A 13,420-nucleotide genomic window follows, 5' to 3' on the forward strand; every position below is an offset into this window, starting at 1 on the left:
ATGTCTAAAAAAAATTATATAATTCCACAACCAATATTCCAAATACATTTGAAACAGTTCCATGGCCAAATATAAAGTTTGCTTTGACTAAGTTATTCATCAATGTTTAGCTGATTTGTGTTACTTTTCCACTGTTTTCTGCTTGGATAATGAGAACAACTCAGCACACAGGTGAACCATACTATGCACTCAATTATTCCTCATTCATTAATTATAGACATAAACCTTATGTGTCAATATCCTTTAGTAGCTTCACCTATCAGACTAGTAATAATAATAAAAGTTAACACATATAGTACATATATGCCATTGCTCTGTGTACTTAATACATTTTGGCTCATTTAATACAGCAAGTCAGTTATACTGTCATAACAGACATCAAGTGACTTCTGATTACTTTTAATTCTTTCCATCATCTCAGAAATTATGAATTCTCTAGCTCTAATTGTACTTCATCTCTCCCTTTCTCTCTCCATGGCCTTTTTTCTAGTTTTAGGGATAGGCAGTATTACAGACTAAATATTTGTGTCCCCTCAAAATTCATATGTTGAAATCCTAACTCTCAATGTGATGGTATTACGAGGTAGGGCTTTTGGGAAGTGATAGACTATGAGGGTGGAGCCCTCATGAATGGGGATACTATAAAAGGAAATCCAGGGAGCTTTCTTTTGCTTCCATTACGTGAGAATACAGCAAGAAGATGGCCATCTATGTACGAACCAGGAAGCAGGCCCTCATTAGACACCAAATTTGCCAGCACGTTAATCTTGGACTTCCGAGCCTCCAGAAATGTGAGAAATAAATTTCTCTTGTATATAAGCCCCTCAGTCTATGGTATTTTGTTATAGCACCCACGTTGACTAAGACAGGCAGTGTGGTAAGAGTAATGGAACCTGAAGCCAGAGAGACATGTTTTAAATTCCACTTCTAAGCCAGTTGACGGCTTGGTAACCCTGAATAAGTTCCCACCATTTCTTCATCTATAGGATTCAAAAAACGGTATCTACTTCATAGAGTCATTGTAAGAATTAAATGAGATAATATATGAAAGTAGAAAGTGTTCAACACATATTAGTTCTCTCCTCTCATCACATTTAGAGTCAAGAGAATTATGTAAATTAACAAACAGCAACAACATAAATTTTTTATCTGTAATTTCACCAAGGCATTTTCAGAAACTTCTTCTGATCACCCTCTAAAATAAAATACACTCACACACAACATACATAACCCATACAATTCACACACAAATACACACAATCACACTCAACACACATACAAAATACACATAAAACATACACATAATAAACAGCCTACTTATACAAACACATATATCCACATACATAATCTGTATACCTAAACCATACTTTATTTTCTTCATAGTATTTATTCAGTATCTAAAATTACACAATTTACTGGATTATTTGTTAAATATCTGTGTTCACCAAAATGTATGCACTAATGGAAAAGGAAAGCAGCCCTAGCAATAGGTGCTGAAAAAAAGCTAAGTCTGACAGGGTAACAAATAATTCATTATTTCTTTTAAAGTGAATACTTACTTTGTGCCTAAAAGCAGAGAGCCAAATGGAGGAGAAGAAAAAGTTTCTGTCCTCTTGATGCTTACATTCCAATACTCTCTACTAGAGTTCTTAGAAAATTCAATTATATCTATTCACTCTTGACACGTAAAATTGACTTCAGATTAACTAAAATCTGTATTATTATCTATAGTACAAAATTGTTTCATGGACATATTTCAAGCCCATGTATGTCCAGTTTTTAAATTATTTAATATCATGCAAATTTGTATATCATATATATAAAACACTGAAAATGAATAAACATCTATCATTTACTATTTGCTAATATATATGAAAATGCTCTATGATTATATATAAGAAACTATAAATCGTAATATTTATGCAGGTGGATTAGCAGAAGGATTTTCACTTTTAATTTTAAGCCCCTCTGAGTAGTTTAAGGGTTTTACAAAGAGCATGCATTAGTTAAACGATCAGCAAATAAGTACATACAGAGTTTTCCAAAAAAAAAAATTATAAAATGTAACTTATCCCTTTTTTCTTCTGTTGTAGCATTTTAAATGCATAAGCAGGTATATTAATAAGTTATCATATCAAAAGACAAGACATGTTAACTTGCTAAATTACTACTTCATCTTCCGTTTATAGGCTTTTATTATATTTATATACATACAAGCTTTATTTCTTGAACACTTTTCACAAACTTACACCTCTCACATTTGATGTTAGGACTATTCCAGAGGGTGAATTTTGCAAGCCAATCAGTTACTACCAAATGCAATGATTTCATATTTTGGAAAAGTTGACATATTTTAAAAAAAAACAATTTTTCATATGCTACACTTGGCATGAACTTCAGAATGCCCTAGATTGTTCTGGATCATTTTGTGGCAAAACTAATTTCTGTATTACCTCACTTTCTCCCCCAAAGGATGCCTGCCTTTTTTTTCTATTCAAGTTAAGCAGACATTAATATCTCAACAGGGAAAATATGACTTCTAAATTTTAAAATAACCTTTTCAGTCCCAAACATTACAGAATTAGCTACAGTTACTGCTTGATAACTACATAAGGTTCTTTTCAGTTCAATTTAGTTCAACAAACATTTACTGATCATTTTATATATCACAAGCTGTGTTAAGCTCAAGGGTTACAAAGATAGCTAAGTATTCTCTGCTGTCCAGAATATTCATCAGCTAAAAGCTATCTAAAGAGAATTTCAACATGATCACTAAAGACTAAGGAAGGACCCACAAAGAACAGGAACTTCTCTCTTTTCTACTTTGCAAAATAAGTATACACTCTTTCATTTAAATTGATACTTCATTAAGTTCCTCTGGTAAAATCTTTTTATACTTTTCTTTATGCCAGGCTTTCTAAATAGCTGTGGATAATCAGACTCAAAATAGTACTCCTTGTGAATGACGATGAGAAGTGTCTGGGAAGCAATACGGCAGGGACATATACTGAGAGTCTCAGAAGCATGTGAAACTAAATTTAATATAAGAAGCTTATATTCTAAGAGAACAGAAAGAATACGGCTGATAGGAAAAAAGAAAAGGAAAGGAGAGTGAGAAAAACTATGAAAATTAATCAGTACTATAATTCCTATATCCTGCATGCAGAAATATCTCCAACTCAGGAAATGCCTTAACTCCCATGTGACTAAGGTCATCACATGGCTTCCAGATACTTATACTGAACTTTTTTTTAAAAGCAATGGGACAATGTGTTGTTGACTTCTGTTGTGAAGACACACAAGTGAAGAGAATTTATCCTTGAAATAGACTTCATTGTTTTTTCAAGAAAATGTCCTATGTCCTAAGAAATAGAAGCCTCATAAACCCTATCTGAGAAACCAGACATAAAAGAAGTATCAGGTCAAAGGGCAACTGTGAATTGGAAAATAATACTTTACTATAAAGAAAGTGTAATACAAAAAATGAAATGACACTTGCATAGTGTATGAGCGACAAGGCATGAATTGGGCACAAACTTCACTAAATACTGTATTAATTATTGTTCTTCATATATCTTTTTCTTTCCTAGGGCAACCTCAAAATTTAGATATCTTTTTTGAAGGGAAAAGATTCAGATTTCTATGGTTGTTGAAGTCCCTGTGGTCCAATTTACCCCTTTTTAGTTTTATAATCACTCTTAGAAAGAAACTAGACATGGTCTCAAAATAATCTTTAATGAATTTTCTTATCTATTTAAAAATGACTGCCAGAGAACCAATTTTATGTAATAACCCAAAAGCTACATTTATAGAAAATGTATTGTTAAAGGATGCACTGCTTCAAAATTATTATTTAAGATCCCCTTTCTGTTAGTATTATTTGGAAGGCACAGAATGAAAGCATAGCCGGAGTCTTCAAAGAGTTTTTACAAAGCATTTTTTGTTTTGTGACTTAGAAAGAGCACTTCCACTCAACATCTTCTGAGATGAATATTCAGTACTTACAGTTCCATGTAGTCTCCAAATTGAAATGTGCATTCAGGTCAAGAGAGATGTGAGCTAAGGAAGCTGTGAATGAATAAATAAACATAAACACAACAATCAACAGTGTATAACGATTTATAAACTGTCCTTTCACACTATGGATCTCTTTTAAAATACTTTCTAAACAGAAGAATCATTAATAAAATCATTAATAAAGTGAATAGGAAATATGTCTGCTTAGAAGATTTAATTGTCTGATATGCCCAGAACAAAATGTAAGAAAACTGTATATACCAAAATATATACAAAATATATTTGGTGTATCTAAATATATTTATAAATATAATATACATACGTATTCACATATATGAAGTATATGAAATGGAGAAAATTCAAACCTCAAACTAATGAAAGTAAGAAACAGGCATTCAGAAAGTCTGTATTTAAGAATGGTTCTACAAGATTATACTGTATCGCACAGGGAAATATATACAAGATTTTGTGGTAGCTCACAGTGAAAAAGAATGTGACAATGAATATATGTACATTCAAGTATAACTGAAAAATTGTGCTCTATACTGGAAATTGACACAACATTGTAAACTGACTATAACTCAGTAAAAATAAAAATAGTAATAATAATAATAATAAAAGAATGGCTCTACAGAGGTAAATTAAAGTATAAAATGTAATCAATGAGATAATTTAAGTGAATAAGAGAGTTATTGAATAAACCAGATATTTTCATTGCTGTACCAATTTTCTTTACCAAATAGCATTACTTCATAACTATAATTTGCTGGATAGCTTGGCGGTCCCATTTTAATTTATTGATTAACAATGTGTATAGATTATAAATAATGTATTGATTTCATGATTGTTTCTTATCTTCAAAGTGGAGGCAATGGCTTCTTCTGCCAACCAATATGATGTCTGTGCTTTGTTTACAGTATACTTTATACACTATTTACCAATGTTTAAATTCTTATAAACAGAATGTTACTTTTCCACATTATTATCACTTTTAAGATAATAGGGGAGTTTGCCCAGTACAGTACTATCTATTATTATAGTAACTCTGGAAGGAATCTCATACCTAATTGGTCCAAGTTCTTGACTCAAGATAGGTCCAAAGTGCTTAATAAATAACATAACTTAATAAAACTGTAATACTTGAAAATAGTTACATAGACATCTGGAATTCAGAAGACAGTGAATAAAAAGGAAAAAATTAGTTTTATACTGCATGACCCTTTCTACTAGCATGTCAACAAAGTTCCAACATTAGCAGAGGTCAGAACAGTGGAAAGAAATTTCCAACCCTTCCTAGGGAAGCTTTCAACTCAGCCCAAACTTCAACTTGGCTCTCTTCTAGTCCTCCAAAAGGAGAGTAAAATCCCTTTGCTCTTTTCTACTTTTCTGGCACACAGGGAGACTTTTCCACAATATGTGTAAGCAAAGGCTGCCTTTATGGCATCAATAAAATATACTTTCTTTTATTCTTTGATCCTTTATTGAATACTTGAATTTTTATGTTTATAATCTGCATTTTGCACTGTTGGTTAGTATTGGTATTTGATCACCTTCTAAGATTTTGAATTTCAAATTCTGCTTTTCTTTATCTATTTATCCTTTTCCAGCCTTTCTTTCACTGTGTGTATCTTTAGGTCTAGGTGATGTAAGGAGCATATAGATGTCTTGTTTTCTTCCTAATCCATTCAACCCCTCCATGACGTTTGATTGCAGCATTTAGCCCTTCTACCTTCAAAGTAATTATTGATAAATATACACTTATTGCCATCTTGTGAAGTGCTTTCTGGTTGTTTTTTAAATTTCTTTTATGTTCCTTTCTTCTTTTGCTCTCTTCCCTTGTGATCTGATGACTATCTTTTGTGTTATGTTTGGATTCATTTGTGAGTTTATCTATTATAGGTTATTGGTTTGTGATTACCATGAGATTCATATATGACAACACATATGTGTGTGTGTGATTATTCTGAGTTGATAATCTCAAGTTCCATCATGTTTTAACAACCTTGCATTTTTACACCTCCTCCACCCACACATTTGATGTTTTTGACATAATACTTTACAACTTTATTACTTTGTATATCCCTTAACTACTTATTGTGGATATAGATGATTTTACTACTACTTTTGTCTTTTAACCTCCCTACCAGCTTTACAAGGGGTTAATCTACTAACTTTACTATATGTTAATCTTCACCAATGATTTTTTTTCCTTTCATAATTGTTTTATTTCTCATTGTGGCCTTTTTTTTTTCCACTTAGAGATGTCCCTTTAACATTTCTTATAAAGCTGGTTTGGTAGTGAACTCTTTTAGTTTTTGCTTGTCTATAAAACTCTTTCTCTCTCCTTCAAACCTGAATGTTTGGTTTTTCCCTTTCATCACTTTGAATATGCAGCATCATTCCCTTCTGGTCTATAAAGTTTCTGCTGAAAAGTCAAGAGATTGTCATATGGGAGTTCCTTTGTATGTAACTAGTTGCTTTCATCTTGCTGCTTTTAAGATTCTCTTTTTATCTTTAATTTTTGCCATTTTAATTATAATGTGTCTTGGTGTAGACCTCTTTAGGTTCATCTTGTTTAAGACCCTCTGCACTTCCTGGTACTGGATGTCTGTTTCCTTCTTCAGGTTAGGGATATTTTCGGGTATTATTTCTTCAAATAAGTTCTCTGTCTTTTTTCTTTCTTCCCCTACTTGACCCTTATAATGTCGACGTCAGTATTCTGCATGTTGTCCCAGAGGTTTCTTTAACTATCCTCATTTGTTAAATTCTTTTTTCTTTTTCTGTTCAACTTGTTTGGTTTCCACTACTGTCTTCCAGATAGGGATCCATTCCTCTTCATCATCTAATCTACTGTTGAATCCTTCTAGTGTATTTTTTTTTATTTCAGTTATTGTACTCTTCAGCTCTGCTTTGTTCTTTTTTATATTTTATAATTCTTTGTTGAAATTCTCACTGTGTTGATCCATTCTTCTTGCAAGTGAAGTGAGCAACTTCATGATCATTATCTTGAACTTTCTATCAGGGAGACTGCTTATTTCCACTTCGTTTAGTTCTTTTTCGGAGGTTTTGTCTTGTGGCTTTGCTTGGAATATATTCCTCTGTATTTTTGTATTCCCTAATTCTCTGTGGTTATTTCTATGTATTAGATAGATAGGTTACATCTCCCAATCTTGGGAAAGGTGCCATATGTAGGAAACATCGTAGGGCCTAGCAGCATCCTCCCCTCTGGTCACCAGAGCTAGATGCTCTAGGGGCAACCTCATATGGGCTGCATGCTTCCTTCTGTTGTGATGGGGCTAACAACTGTGGGCATAGTGATAGGCAGGGCTGGCCCCCTGCCAGGTTGGCTGCAAGGCCTTGCCTCATGACATGATTGTCAGCCCCCTGGAGGGCAGGGTAGATTCCTACCCTGTGAGGTTAGCTATGCGTCCCAATTGTACACAGCTTCTGCCAGCCTGCTGATGGGTACAATAGGGTCCCAACACAGCTGACCACTTGGCTTGGTGGTAGACGGCTATTGCAGGTTCATTGGTGGACTCAGCCAGCTCCCCACATAGCCAGCCAGAGGGCCCAAAGGCACTCAGCTGCTTCAAACATGCTGGTGGGCATGGTTGGCCACAAGGCCCAGAGGCACACAGCTGTTGCTGGCCCACTGATGGGTAAGGCCAGTCCCCTGTGCCACTGGCCATGTAGCCAGGCAGCAAGCACAGGCTGCTGTAGGCTCACTGGTGGGTGGGGCAAGCTCTCTGATACTAACAGGCTAGAAAGAAGATCCAAATTGGCACTTGCACGCACTGGTGTCATCATGGTAGAACGAGCTCCTAAAAATGGCTGCAACCAACATCTCCACCCTCATTAAGAGTCCCAGTTGCCTCCTGCCTCTCTGAAAAGCTCTCCAAGATCAGCAAGTGGGTCTGACCCCAGGCTCCTTTCAGACTACTACCTCTGCACTGGGACTCAGGGCATATGAAATTTTGGCTGCACCCTTTAAGAGTGAAGTTTTTTCGTGTACCCTCCAGCTTCCCTGATCGTAAATCCTGTTGGTTTTCAAAGTCAAACATTCTGGGGGCTTGTCTTCCTGGTGCAGGAACCACAGTCTGGAGAGCCCAGTGTTGAGCTTGGAACCCTCATTCCTTGGGGAGGACTTCCACAGCTGTGATATTCTTCTCGTTTGTGTGTCGCCATCATGGGGGTGTGGGTCCTGACTATACCACATTTCTGCTCCTCCTACCTGTTGCATTGTAGCTCCTTCTTTATATTTTTAGTTTTGGAAAATCTTTTCTTCTAGTCTTCAAGTCTTATTATAGATAGTTGCTCTGTAAATAGTTGTAATTTTGGTATGCCCATGGGAGGAGGTGAAAGTGCAATAACCATGGATAGCAAAAACTTGGCTGTAACTTCCCTTTTCTGACACATAGAAGATATAGCTAATTAATTATAGTGTTCTTTCCCTCTACACCGATATGCAGCCCAGAATCTTTCCCAAAACAACGTTCCAGGCAACTACTAATACTCCATAAATATTGACACAGGAACATAAGTACATTTTTATTCTCTAGTATAAAATTTTGAATTTAGATTATCTATGCAGTTACGAAAATCCTAAATTGGGAGTTCTCAGTTTAAATGGACTAAATATTGGGGTAAATGTTCCACTTCCCTTTGGTAATCACTGACATAGGCAAAGCACTTATATTCATTTGAAATATGCAAAGTAATAAGCAGTCATCCATATGGCAAGACAAAAGTGACAACCTTGTAGCTCCTATATTTACCCATCATAATCCCTCCACTCTTTCCTCATCTCTAAAAGTAGTAGCAAATATCATAGTGAGAGATTTTTTATTTAAAAGAATCATCATTACAAAATAAACAGATTAGTTGTATGATTTTGTTTTCCTTTTATAAATCTTTTATTCAATAATTTTTATTGAGTAAATGACCAGATTATTCTGAGAGGCCTGAAGTGTGTTTATGAATCAGAGCAGACCCACTTTTTAAGGGCAAAAGTGGCACCCAACAGCTAAACAAATCCCTTTAAGAATTATCTGAGTTAAACTTGAAGAGAAATTATCTGTTTAATATATATGTTAAAGTAAGTTGTCATCTTTTGTTATTTTTCTCTCTCTTCCCTGAAGAATATATTTTTCCCTGGTCATTGTGATGAGGGAAATCCTCCTCTCCTTTACTCTCACATGGCCAGTTTCAAGTGATTTCTTTTTTAATGCACATCTATTTATATTTACAGTTTATGTAAAAGACTTGAGGCAGTTTATAACAAAATACATATAATAAAATATAATAAATAGAAAACAGTTGCTATGGAATAGGTGAAGTAAACATGAAATTTGAAAGAGCTGTCATATTCTGATTTTTGGTTGCCTGAGAGATAAAGTAAAAATGAAAGATAAAATGAGTAACCTAATTCTCATTATTAGAAAGGAAATGAAACTAACACGATGGATACTAAGAGGAAGCAAAGATTTTTCTGGCACTGAACTCTAAAAGAAAGTTCTCATTGAAATTTTCATATATGAAATATGAGATGTTGAGAGAAAAGCAAACTTTACCCTCAACAACTATGTTTATCTGTTTGCTGGAACAAATTTATATGACTATGATTTATTTTACTCTATTTTACAGGTATATTATTAAAACAAAACTCAGTGAAGATGATTATACATCAGACTTAGTTATTATGGTCCAAAACATAATTTTCCTGTGGCCCAATTTCTCCAAAGACAGTTGTCAGAGTATCTAGGAAAGTAGTTCTTAACTCTAATTGAGATTTGAACCCTTTCAAGAATCTGTTGAATACTACAGAGCTCTCAGCACAAAAATGCACATGCACACCTGCCTTTGTACACAATTTCAAGGAGTTCATTGACCCCCTGAAGCCCATCCACAGCCCCAAGGACTAGTGTGTAGATGGATTACACAGCCTTTAAATAATTTCTCATAGATGTCAATTTCAGACAACAATTTTGATAAAAGATGAGGAGCAAATGATTCAAGACTGCAGTTTCACTGAAATTCCTAAAATATTTAATCTGAATGACTCTGAAAACCCTATGGGCAAAATTCCTCTCTCTGATGATAATAAGTTTTCTTATAGTAATAGTACATTTATCTGCTGAGGCAATGTCACTTCATTTTCTACGGGTATTTTTTATGGCTGGATGAAAGAGGATCCTTAGCCTCTGGTAACTGAACTGTCAGATTGTAAAGCTGACATCTCATTATTAAAGGCTACAGAGAGGCAGAGTACAAAGTTACCTAAGGCAAAAAAAAAAAAGATCTTCTTCAAAGAGATGGTTGAGATATACTCCAGCTAAAGAAATGGTAAGTGATAGTGAATGATTTTTATGTCCTTAGTACTTTACCGACATTATTTCATTTAATTCTTACAATAAATTAGGCATTACCATATTATGAACATGAAGAAACCAAAACTCTGAGATGTGAGATAACTTGCCCAGGTTTTCATAGTAAGTGACAAAGTGAAAATTCAATCCGAGGTTTATAACTCCAAGTTTATGTACAGTCTTTCTTGCACCGCATGTTGACAATCCTCCTTACTCTTCGCTTTGCTCACTAATTAATACCGGAAGAAGCTGGGAAATCCAAAGTTCTAACTCTGCCCAGAAGGGTAAGTAAAACAAGGTTTTTGTTGTTGTTGTTGTTAAAATTAAATCTCTCGCATTAATGTTAAGTCTTCCCTTAATGGAATCTCCCATCTACTTCCTCAGTATTTATGTAGTCATTTACTTAATCTGATTTGTTCAATATGCACTAGTTGTTTTTGATCTTAAAATATGTGACTCCTCTTAAAGGGAACTATAACAAACGGTGAAAGAAACAGTCTCAGCAGTTAAAAATGCTGTTCACATAAGTAGTGACTATCGTTACTGCAAGGAATTTGGTCTGTGGGTTTTCAAAATTGTTTACATAAAATATTCTAGGAATGTCAATGATAAATGGAATGGGATAATGGGATTTAGGGGAGGTAGATGAGCTGTTCCAGAACCTATCAGGGTAAAGAAGAGCATCTAATCCACCTTATTTGGAACGTGGACTGTGCTTAAGTTCAAAACAGTCACATAAAACTTTTCCTCCTTACCTTTAAATTAACTAAAAAAAAATTAAAATACTGAACTATTTTAACCACAAAATGCAATATTTTAAAAATAAGCTCAGTAAAAATAACATCAAAATTTATAGAGATTTAAAGCAAATTAGAATTGAAATCTAATAGTATAAATTGATCAAACACACTAGAAAAAAATTAATGTAAAAGAGCAAGAGAGATTTGCCTCTTTTCTGGCCCTAATTTTTACGTGAAAAGCATAATGGTATATTCCATTTTAAAAGTTAGAATTAATTTTTAAAATAATAAAAGCACAAAAAATAATTGATATAACTCTTGTTATAATTTATACTTGTATCTATGACATCTGATAATTTTCCATATTAAACATGGAAATATATATTTAAATGAATCCACTCTTCTAGGCAGAAAATAAAATGAGTCACCTACAGGAGGAAGGAAATTAAGATAGTGTCAAGACACTTAACCAGCAACCTTTAGTGAGAGAAAATAATAGAATAGTATCTACAAAGTTCTTGAGGTGAAAATACAACCCAAGTATTTTATAACATTTTATAATTTATAAAGCAGACGTGCACAGACTTCAGAGGAAACATCTCTGACTACTTCCTTTTTTTTTCTTTCCAGCTCTATTGAGGTGTAACTGACAAGTAAAATTGTAATATATCTAAAGTGTTCAAAATCATGATGTGATATATGTATACATCGTGAAATGATCACCACAATCAAGTTGATTAACACATCCATCACCTCACATAATTACTTTTTTTTCTTTTTGGTGAGAATGCTTAAGATCTACTCTCTTAATAACTTTCATATATATAATACAGTATTATTAACTATAGTCACCATGCTGTACATGAGATCCTCAGATATATAACTTATAACTGAAAGTTTACACCCTTTGACCAACATTTCCCCATTTCATCCACTCCTCAACTCCTGGCAACCACCATTTTACTCTCTGTTTCTATGAGCTTGGTTTTGTTTTTTTATTCCACATATAAGTGAGATTCATACAGTATTTGTCTTTCTCTGTCTGACTTATTTCACTTACCATAATGCTCTTTTAATTCATCAATATTGCCACAAATGGCAGGATTTCCTTCTTTTTAGGGCTGAATAATATTCCATTTTGTTTGTTCATTCAACTATAAACAGGTATTTAGGTTGCTTTATAACTTGGCTACTGTTAACAGTGTTGCAATGAATAAAAGAGTGCAGATATCTCTCTTGGAGATAACTGATTTCATTTACTTTAGATGTATACCCAGAAGTGAGATGACTGGATCATACGGTAGTTCTATTTTTGATTTTTTGAGGAATCCCTATACTGTTTTCCATAATAACCATATCAATTTACATTCCCACCAACAGTGCACAGGGGTAACCTTTTCTCCACATCCTTGCCAAGATTTGTTATCACTTGTCTTTTTGATAACAGACATCCTAACAGATGTGAAGTGATCTCTTTGAGATTTGGAGGTGCATGTCACTGCTGATTAGTGATTTTGAGCATCTTTTCATATAATCTATTGTCTATTTGCATGTTTTCTTTGGAAAAATGTCTATTCAGGTCCTTTGCCCAATGTTTATCTGGATTATTTGCTTTTTTGCTATTGAGGTGATAACAGTTCCTTATATTTTTTGAATATTAACTCCTTATCATTTATGGTTTGCAAATATCTTATCCCATTCTGTAGGTTGTCTTTTTTATTTTGTTGTTTCCTTTGCTGTGCAAAAACTTTTTATTTTGATGTAGCCCCAGTTGTTTATTTTGCTTTTGTTGCCTGTGTTTTTCCTATCAAATCAAAAAAATCATTATGAAGATCAATGTCAAGAAGCTTTTGTATGTTTTCTTCTAGGAGCTTTATGGTTCCAGGTCTTATGTTTAAGTCTTCAATCCATTCTGAGTTGACTTTTGTGTATGTGTAAGATAGGGGTTCAAATTTCATTCTTTTGCATGTGGCTATCCGGTTTTCCCAGCACCATTTATTGAAGAGACTTTTTCTGTTGTGTACTTCTGATGCCTTTGTCAAAAATTAGTTGACCATGAAATTCAGCCATCAAGGTATGAATGAAAATAAAGAACTGAGGAATGAAGAAGCTGTAGTAAATATTTTCTCTGGTAGAGAAAATTAAATCCATTTAGATGTGGAGCCAAGACTAAACAACTCCGAGAATTATAGCTATAGGACTGAATGTCAGTGTTGTAAAACTTGAAAAGTAAATATTATAATACATTGAATAAGAAAACAGAAGTAAGGAAATAGGAGGAAGAAGGAAGAGAAAGTA

At 33.9% G+C, this 13,420-nt stretch overlaps 1 long non-coding RNA gene across 1 annotated transcript in view; it reads right to left on the minus strand.

Annotated features, from left to right (window-relative positions):
- LOC106730196 overlaps positions 1-13,420 on the minus strand; it is a 153,271-nt gene that overhangs the window by 109,204 nt on the left and 30,647 nt on the right. Inside the window, exon 3 of the long non-coding RNA XR_001366634.2 lies at positions 4,006-4,068. This is a non-coding gene — a long non-coding RNA (uncharacterized LOC106730196). The remainder of the gene's footprint in view (positions 1-4,005; positions 4,069-13,420) is intronic.

Source organism: Camelus ferus, chromosome 5 (genome assembly GCF_009834535.1).
Source record: "Camelus ferus isolate YT-003-E chromosome 5, BCGSAC_Cfer_1.0, whole genome shotgun sequence".
NCBI lineage: Eukaryota > Metazoa > Chordata > Mammalia > Artiodactyla > Camelidae > Camelus > Camelus ferus.